General features: G+C 42.6%; 1 pseudogene; it reads left to right on the top strand.

Moving 5' to 3' along the window:
- Positions 1–2826: 2826 nt before the first annotated feature.
- On the top strand, positions 2827–6001 carry LOC102831576 (annotated as a pseudogene).
- Positions 6002–9032: the final 3031 nt, after the last annotated feature.

Genomic DNA, 9032 nt, shown 5'->3' with positions numbered 1-9032 from the left:
GACACCTATCTAACTGGCTTTGTCTTTTCTTGCCCCTTTTCTGATATCTTGCAGTTTCTTATCTTCGTAGTCCTAAAATTGTATCCTCAAAAATGTGAAATTAGATTCCTATTTATTTACTTATTTATTCTACCTATTCTTTCTGGAACTGCTGTCATTCTTCTGGCTTTCAATACTCGCCCTGTACTGACAACGACCATATTTATGTTTACAACCTAGACATCTCTGTTCATTTCAGACCTGAGTATCCAGTGCAGTGCCAGAAAACTCAACCTTGACATTCCATGTTGTTATAAGTTGCCATGGCATAAGCTCTAACTCACGGTGACATTTCTTTGTAATGTAATGAAATGCTGCCCTCTTCTTCACCATCTTCATGATCACTGATCTATTTGAAACCTTGTAGATAATCCATGTTGCTGTTGCTAAGTGCCATTGCGTCAGTTCCAACTCATAGCCACCTTGTATGGGGTTTCTGTGGAGTGGCTGGTGGGTTTGAACCGCAGACCTTGTGGCTAGCAGTCCAACGATTATCCTACAGTGTCACACCAGGACTCCATTGTTGTTGTTGTTGTTAAGTGCCATCAAGTCAATTCCGACCCATAGCAACCCTGTATAGGGTTTCCAAAAAGCAGCCAGGAGGACTCCATAGACATCTCAAATTCAAAATATCAAAAATTGTACATTACCCTCTTTCTCACTATATCAACTTCTTTTTGTGTATTAGTCTGTAATGGTGACACCATCATTTACGCAGGAACTGAGTCACCCTGAGTCTTAACCTGTTACTCAAATCCCATATTTAATCAATCACTAAGTCGTTCTGATGTCACAGACTAAATACTCATTTGATTCATTTTCAAGTATTGTCCTTATTACTACTATCTGAGGTTAGGCATTGCTTACTTGGCCTTCTACAAGAATATTCTAATGGCTCATATTTTGTAAAATCCTTTTCCTCGTATCTACAAGAATGATAACCTATAGAGCAGATTCTTAAATTTTTGTTCATGAATAGCTCTGTATTATCCACAAATTAAAATGGCATTCAGCTGGTATTTGTTTCTTTGGTTTGGTTCCTGGTCTACCTCTCCAATCTCATTCCCTGTGTTCCTGCCTCATACTTAGGCTTCAAAACACAGGGCTGTCTTTTGTTCCTTCCCGCACAGTATACAATTTTCTATCTCTGTATTTCTTCACACTGTCCATTCTGCCTGAAACAATAATTTCTTTTGAAAAATTTCTTCCACAAGACTCAATTACAGTAAAGCAGGAAACGTTAGAGACTGAAAAGCTTGGATATATTGCCCAGAAGCTGGGGCAACTTGCAAGAGGCTCTGGATTTTATCTGAAATGGGAAACGCTCCCATCTAGTACCAGTGGTCATGTGTATTCATTTTCTACTTTTGTTGTTTAAAAAAAAAAAAAATGCCACAAAATTAATAGCTTAAGGAACACAAGTTTACTATCTTACAGTTTTGTACAACATAAGTCTCACTAGACTGAAGTCAGATGTTGGCAGATGTTTCTTTCTAGAGACTCTAGAGGAGAATTCATTTCTTTGTTCATATAGGTTGTTGAAAGAAGTCTGTTCCTTGTGATTGTAAGACTGAAGTCTCCTTTTTGTTGGTGATTGTAGGTTGAGGGCTATTTTTAGGTTCTTGAAGCTGCCTAACTCCCTTGGCTTTGGTCCATACCCCCATCTTCAAAGTCAACAATGGTGGGTTGAAGCCCTCTCTTGCGTCTCTCTTCCTTTTTCTGTTTCATTTCTCTCTCCCACGCTTCTACCTCCTTCCAATTATAAGAGCTCATCGGATTAGAATGATAAGCAATGGAAAATCTCCTCATCTCAAGGTCCTTAACCTTAATATCTGCAAGTCCTTTTTCCATGTAGGGTAACAGAATCACACATCTCTGGGAGAACACTACAATTAAGAGAGATGAACAGTTAAAACTTGAGATCACGTGATTAAGCTTTGTCTATAAACTTAATGTCCAACCACTTTTCTTTGTATTTTTTTTATTTAAATTTCAACCTCATTTAATTTTCAATAATTTAATTTTTAAAAGCTGAAAATCTATCTTTAAATAAACAATTATATAAGTTTAATTTAACTTTCTAACTTTAGGTTAGGAAAGGACTGAGTCCTATCTGGTTCATTTAATGAGTACGTCTAATAATGTTAGGTATGCAAATACCTTTTGGAACATTTATCTGGCGATCTTGTGCAAGGAGATATCTACAGATTTGCCAGCTCTGAAAGAAAACCTCAAAAGATGTTTAGAAGGTGACTAAATATTAATTTGTTGTTGTTTAATGCCATCTAGTCAGTTCCTGACTCATAACAACCTTGTATACGGTTTCTGAGGAATGATTGGTGAATTTGAACTGCCAACCTTGGGGTTCAAACCAACCTTGCAGTCCAGTGCTTTATAACACAGCATCACACATTATTTTATGTAAAATTTAAACAACTAGCTAATGATTTATCAAGGTTAAATAAACTTCTGAAAAAAGACAACCAAAGCACAATGAATAATCACAGCAGAAAAGAATAAATTATTTATAGAAAATTAAAACTATTAGGCAGAAAAGAAATTATTATGTGTTAGAAGAAATGCTAGTTCTTAAGATTATTATCTTGAAATTTTGTGTTTCCGTGCGCCAGCGGTGTAAGCGTGGGAGGGAGCCGGCAGACGGTGGCCCTCGTCGTTACACGGTGACCTCACTGACGTGCAAGTGCTCGCCGACTATGCAAAGAGGACTGAGAAAGTAGGAGGGTTTTCAGTGGTCATTTGATTGGACTCCAGCCTTCGTGTGACCGCATGAGCAAATATGACAGATACCTAGCATCTAGCAAAATAACGGCAGCTGCTTACCTTGACCCCGACTTGAATCACACTCCTAATTCCAGTGCTAAGTCTAGTCTGGAACGCTCCCCTGGGGCCATGGAGCGTGTGCTGAAAGTCTTTCACTATTTCGAAAGCAATAGCGAGCTAGCCACGTGGGCCAGCATCATCAGACAGACATGGAGACGTGACTGATGGATGTCAGGGACATCATTCAGAAGATAGTGGAGTCACAAAGTGAAGCACGTGGCGTGCTATAGATTCCACCTCAGCCACCTGTAGTCGGAGGAAGCCCACTGGCTCCATTTTGACATGGGCGTTTCCAACATGAGGGAGAAGTACTAAAAGGCACATCCCCCAGAGGAGTAAAAATATGAATTGAGAATTCGTTATTTGCCAAAAGGATTTCTAAACCCGTTGACTGAAGATAAGCCAACTCTGAATTTCTTCTATCAACATCCTTAACATATAATCATATGGTGGAGATCACTGACCAAGTGGACCAGGACATTGCGCTGAAGTTGGGTTGTCTAGAAATACGGCGATCAAGCTGGAAGATGCGGGGCAATGCACTAGAAAAGTAGTCCAACTATGAAGTTATTAGAAAAAGAAGATGTTGGTTTAAAGCAAATTTTCCCTAAGAGTTTACTGAATTCTGTCAAGGCCAAAACACTAAGGAAACCGATCCAACAGACATCTATACAATTTGCCAATCTTAATAGAGAAGAAAGTATTCTGAAATTCTTTGAGATTCTCTCCCCTGTGTACAGATTTGATAAAGAGTGCTTCAAATGTGCCTTTGGTTCAAGCTGGATCATCTCAGTGGAGTTGGTGATCAGTCGAAGAAGGCATCAGTTACCTGATGGACAAGGGCTGCCACCCCACACATCTAGCCAACTTTTAACAAGTGCAGACCATCCAGTATTCCCACAGCGAAGACAAAGACCGGAAAGGAATGCTACAGCCGAAGATAGCCCGTGCTCCCGCAGCCTCTGACAGTGACAGCTGCACCCTTAACCATTGCAGAGAATATGGCTCACCTGATCAATGGGTGAACGGAGCCATGGAGTCTTTCATCATCAGACCCCAGAAAGCAGGTGAACAGTCCCTGACATTGATATCAAAGCTTGCCAAAAGCAAGAAGTAGGGAGTGCAGACCCACGCTGTTTCCATGTCCGAGACGTACGATTATGCCAAGGTCATAGACGAGGAGGACACCCACACCATACCTTGCACCAGGGACTATGAGATTCAAAGAGAAAGAATTGAACTTGGACGATGTATTGGAGATGGCCAGTTCAGAGATGTGCATCAAGGAGTGTATATGAGACCGGAGAATCTAGCTTTGGCGGTGGCCCTTAAAGCATGTAAAAACTGTACTTCGGACAGCGTGGAGAGAAATTCCTTCAGGAAGCCTTGACCATGAGTCAGTTTGAGCACCGTCACATCTTGAAGCTGATTGGCGTCATCACGTAGAACCCTGTCTGTATAATCATGGAGCTGTGTATGCTTGTGGAGCTGAGGTTATTTTTACAAGTAAGGAAGTACAGCTTGGATCTGGCTTATCTGATACTGTATGCCTACCAGCTCATTATTGTTCTCCCATACCTAGATAGCAAAAGATTTGTACACAGGGACATTGCTGCTTGGAATGTTCTGGTATCCTCAACTGATTGTGTAGAATTAGGAGACTTTGGATTTTCCCAGTATATGGAAGACAGTATTGATTACAAAGCTTCCAAAGGAAAGCTGCCGATCAAGTCAATGGCTCCAGAGTCCATCAACTTTACCTCAACTAGCTACGTGTGGATGTTTGGTAGGTATATGTGGGAGATTCTGATGCACAAGGTGAAGTCTTTTCAAGGAGTGAAGAACAAGATGTGATCTGTCAGATTGAAAATGGGGAGCGATTGCCAATTCCTTCAAATTGTCCTCCCACCCTCTACAGCCTTATGACAAAGTGCTGGGCCTATGACCCCAGCAGGCAGCTCAGGTTTACTGAATTTAAAGCTTACCTCAGCATGATCCTGAAGGAAGAGAAGGTTCAGCAAGAAGAATGCATGAGTATGGAGTCAGGAAGACAGGTCACGGTGTCCTGGGGCTCTGGAGGGTCGGAAGAAACACTTCCCAAGCCCAGCAGACCTGGCTACCCCAGTCTGAGGTCCAGCGAAGAGATATACCCCAGTCCCCAGCACGTCATGCTGAGTAACCATTTTCAGGTCTCTGGCTACCCTGGCTCCCATGGGATCACAGACACGGCCGGCAGCATCTACGCAGGCCAGGCCCCCCTGCTGGACTAGCCCAACTCGTGGAACCACAGACCTCAGGAGATGTCCTTGTGGCAGCCCAGCATGGAGGACTCAGCAGCCTTGGATATGAGGGGGATCATGTAGATGCTCCCAGCCTACCTGATGGAAGAGCGGTTGATACCCGCAGCAACAGGAAATGGAAGAAGACCAGCGATGACTGGAGAAAGAGGAGCGAATCCTGAAGCCGGACTTGAGGCTCTCCCGGGTCAACATGGACAGGGAGGATGGAGGTCTCCAGGGACCGACTAGAAACCAGCATATTTATCAGCCTGTGGGGAAGCCCGATCCTGCCACTCCACCAAAGAAACCGCCACGCCCTGGAGCCCCTGGCCACCTGGGCAGCCTCAGAAGCCTCAGCATCCCTGGGGACAGCTACAACGCGGGAGTCAAGCTTCAACCCCCGGAGATCAGCCCTCCGCCCATGGCCAACCTCAACCGCTCCAACAACAAGGTATACATACGAGACTGTCACTGGCCTGGTGAAAGCTGTCATCGAGATGTCCAGTAAGATCCAGACGGCCCCGCCCAAGGAGTATGTGCCGATGGTGAAAAGTCGTCTTGGCCCTGAGGACGCTCCTGGCCACCGTGGATGAGACCATACCCAATCTGCCGGCCATCACGCATCAAGAGATCAAGATGGGCCAGAAGCTGCTGAATTCGGACCTGGTGGGCCTCATCACCAAGATGAAGGTGGCCCAGCAGTACGTCATGACCAGCCTGCAGCAGGAGTACAAGAAGCACATGGTGACAGCCGCGCACACCCTAGCTGTGGAGGCCAAAACCTGCTGGACGTCATCAACCAAGCGAGACTCAAGATGCTGGCACAGACTAGGCCACACTGAGCCTGGCTGAGGGTCCGGCCTTCCGTGCGGGGGAGAGACCCTCGCAAGATGTTCCCTCACTTCCATGTGGTGGGGTGAGGGTGGGGTTCCTTGCCACATCCCCTCTCCATCTTCATGGTGGGCCAGGGGGCTCCTCTGGGACGTCCCCTCGCTTTCCACGTAGTGGGGCAGGGAGGGGCTTCTCTCCATGTTCCCTCACCGTCCACCTGCAGCAGTGAGGAATCCCCTGTTGCCAGCACTTTAGCTCCCTCGCTCATGACTGACAGCTGGTCAAAATCTTCTCCCTTATGCAAGTTCAACCACATCTTGATTTGGGTTGGCTTTTTGTTTTGTTTTACTTGTGATGTTTTGAAAACTCGAGGATCCAACATGGGACAGTTTTCTGCAACTGAAAACTGTATGTGACACTCCTGTAAGGACCACGCCGAGTGTTCTGCCTTCACGCTAGGAGACGCTTTCAAGAAGACAACCAAGGGCTGACACGTGAATCCCTGAACTGCGGAAGCTGTGGATCAGAAACAGGAAGATGCGTGAAGAATTCCGGGAAACCCACGGGGCTGAGAATTCTTTTGCCTGTCATCGACTTCTTATGCAGACTGGAATTAGTTTCTGTTAGAACACCCTCCATTTGCAATATGCTATACTACTTTACAGAGAAAGAATATAAAAGCTTTATTTTGAAGACTTGAGTCATTTCAGAAAGGAAAAAAAAAATGACAACCCTCTGTGTCTTCGCTGTCTCTCCCTCTCCCGTGGGTCTGTGAAGCCCCTGGTTGGGAACTAGCTGCAGAACACAACTGACAACTCCTGTCATTTTTCACCAGAATAATGGGCCAGGTTGTTTTGCAGTGATTTTAATTTCTCTTGGGAGCAGCAGTGCTTTGAACCAGGATACTTCCAGACTGTGCCAAGATGTCCCATCACCAACCCCATTTTCCATTTTATACAGAAAATTGAAAGCCACGTTGATTCATTCATAGCCATGGGAATTCCCTATCCCTTCATTGTGTCCGTAGGTCTGCCCAGGAGAGGCTGAAGCTGAACAGAGGGGTCTGGGTTGCTCTTCTACCCTAAAGTGACACCACCCATTCTGCTAAATCATCATTGTGAAAGATACACCTTCCCTTATAATAGAATAACAAATTATTCTAAGGAAAAATTGAGTGAATTGTACAGTTACTTTGACCTATTAAAGGTGTTACCAGGAGAGTCCTGGGCATTAATAATAATAATAATAAATGTGCTTCTTTCCTATAAAAGATATTAAATTAAAATGATAGAGTATATACTACTGCTTTATTTACTAGATCTGTATTGACAATATTTGTTTATTTGCTGATTTACTTAATTATGCATTTAATTACTGATTTATTTGATACATTTATTTATTTACTAATTTCCTTCCTTTAGGAAATCATTATATTTCCTAAATATAACTCTTTTTTAAAGGGTTTTTGAAATAATCTACTTTAATTTCCTGCCCTCTAGTGACAAAAATAATGTACTTACGCCCTTACATTAAACAAATTCTTTAGTATCAGCAAATAAAATTGTATTAGAAAGTTAGAGTAAAGAAAATATGAGAAAGTCTGGTTAACATCAATGTACAAACTTTAGTACAACAAATACCATTTTGGTTTGACAAAATTTCTTATTCAGATTCTGATATACGCCTTTAAGAAAACACTGTACTATATATGATATTATATATATATATATATCTTTAAAACCAAAGGTGGTGAAACCTAAAAAATGCATAATTTTGAAATCTTTAATCTTAAATTAAGCTCTCGTAGCATGGTGGTTATGAATCGGGCTGCTAACGTCAGGGTCAGCAGTTCGAAACTACCAGCTGTTCTGCAGGAGAAAGATGAGGCTTTCTGCTACCATAAAGATTTACAGCCTCGGAAACCTTGTACAGGGCCGCTATGAGTCGGAACCGACTCCATGGCACATAACCACCACCAATCTTAATTATCAAAATTGAGTAAAATTTACTAATCCTAAAAATGACTCCCATTATCATATTCATTTGAATCTTAAAGTCCAGGAAGTATTCAGTTAAATAAAACAGCCTGGGAGTTTAAGCCAAATATAAAATTGATCTCTTCAAAAACTTATTCCTTGGAATTGTGGTGAAAAGTGTTTCTTCTCAGCACTCCCTACGTGGGCTGTTGTAGTTAAGTGCTATCAAGTCAGTTCTAACCCATAGTCACCTTGTATAGTGTTTCATAGGAGCAGCTGGTGAGCTTGAACTACTGAACTTGCAATTCAAACTGATTTTGCAGTCCAACTCATTAACCCATAGTGCCACACCAGGACTGCTAGGTGGGTTAGTGGGTCCTATATGATAAACCCATATTAACATGCCAAATTCCCTGACCCTTTGTTGTTGTTAAGTGTTATTGAGTCATTTCTGACCCATAGTGACCCTGTATAGGGTTTACAAGGAGCAGCTGGTGAGCTTGAACCGCCAACCTTGCAGTTCGAATGGCTTTGCAGTCTGGTGCATTAACTCACAGCACCACAGCAGGACTCCATTTGGGTTCCTGCTTATACAGTATACCAAAGCATTTCTGACATTTCAATATCAATTAATGAAGTCTACATTTTAGTCCAAGTTTAGTCAAACCCCCAAATAAACTCTTAGATGTTTTTCTAACCTCTCAAACTGAGAGGTTTTGATATGTTTCAATTCATTCTAACTGTATTGCTAGGGCTCAGCACTGACTACACAGCACCAAACAACAACATAGTACAAGCAACATTAAATTTGACTAGACCGACCTTACTGATATGGACTGAGTAAGCAGAGATTCTTCATTCATTGTTGTTTAGATTTGTGTCTCTCTAATATCAATAACAACAAAGATCAAAAAAGTAGAGGACAATAAATGCTGGTGATGATGTGGAGAGACTGGGACACTCCAGCATTGCTGGAGGGATTGCAAAACAGTACAAACTCTCTGGAAAGCAATATGGTGTTTCCTCAGAAGGTTGGAAATAGAAATACCTTATGATCTAGCAATTC

The sequence above is a fragment of the Chrysochloris asiatica genome, unplaced genomic scaffold (assembly GCF_000296735.1).
Source record: "Chrysochloris asiatica unplaced genomic scaffold, ChrAsi1.0 scaffold00036, whole genome shotgun sequence".
NCBI lineage: Eukaryota > Metazoa > Chordata > Mammalia > Afrosoricida > Chrysochloridae > Chrysochloris > Chrysochloris asiatica.
This window is presented reverse-complemented; position numbering and strand designations above follow the sequence as displayed.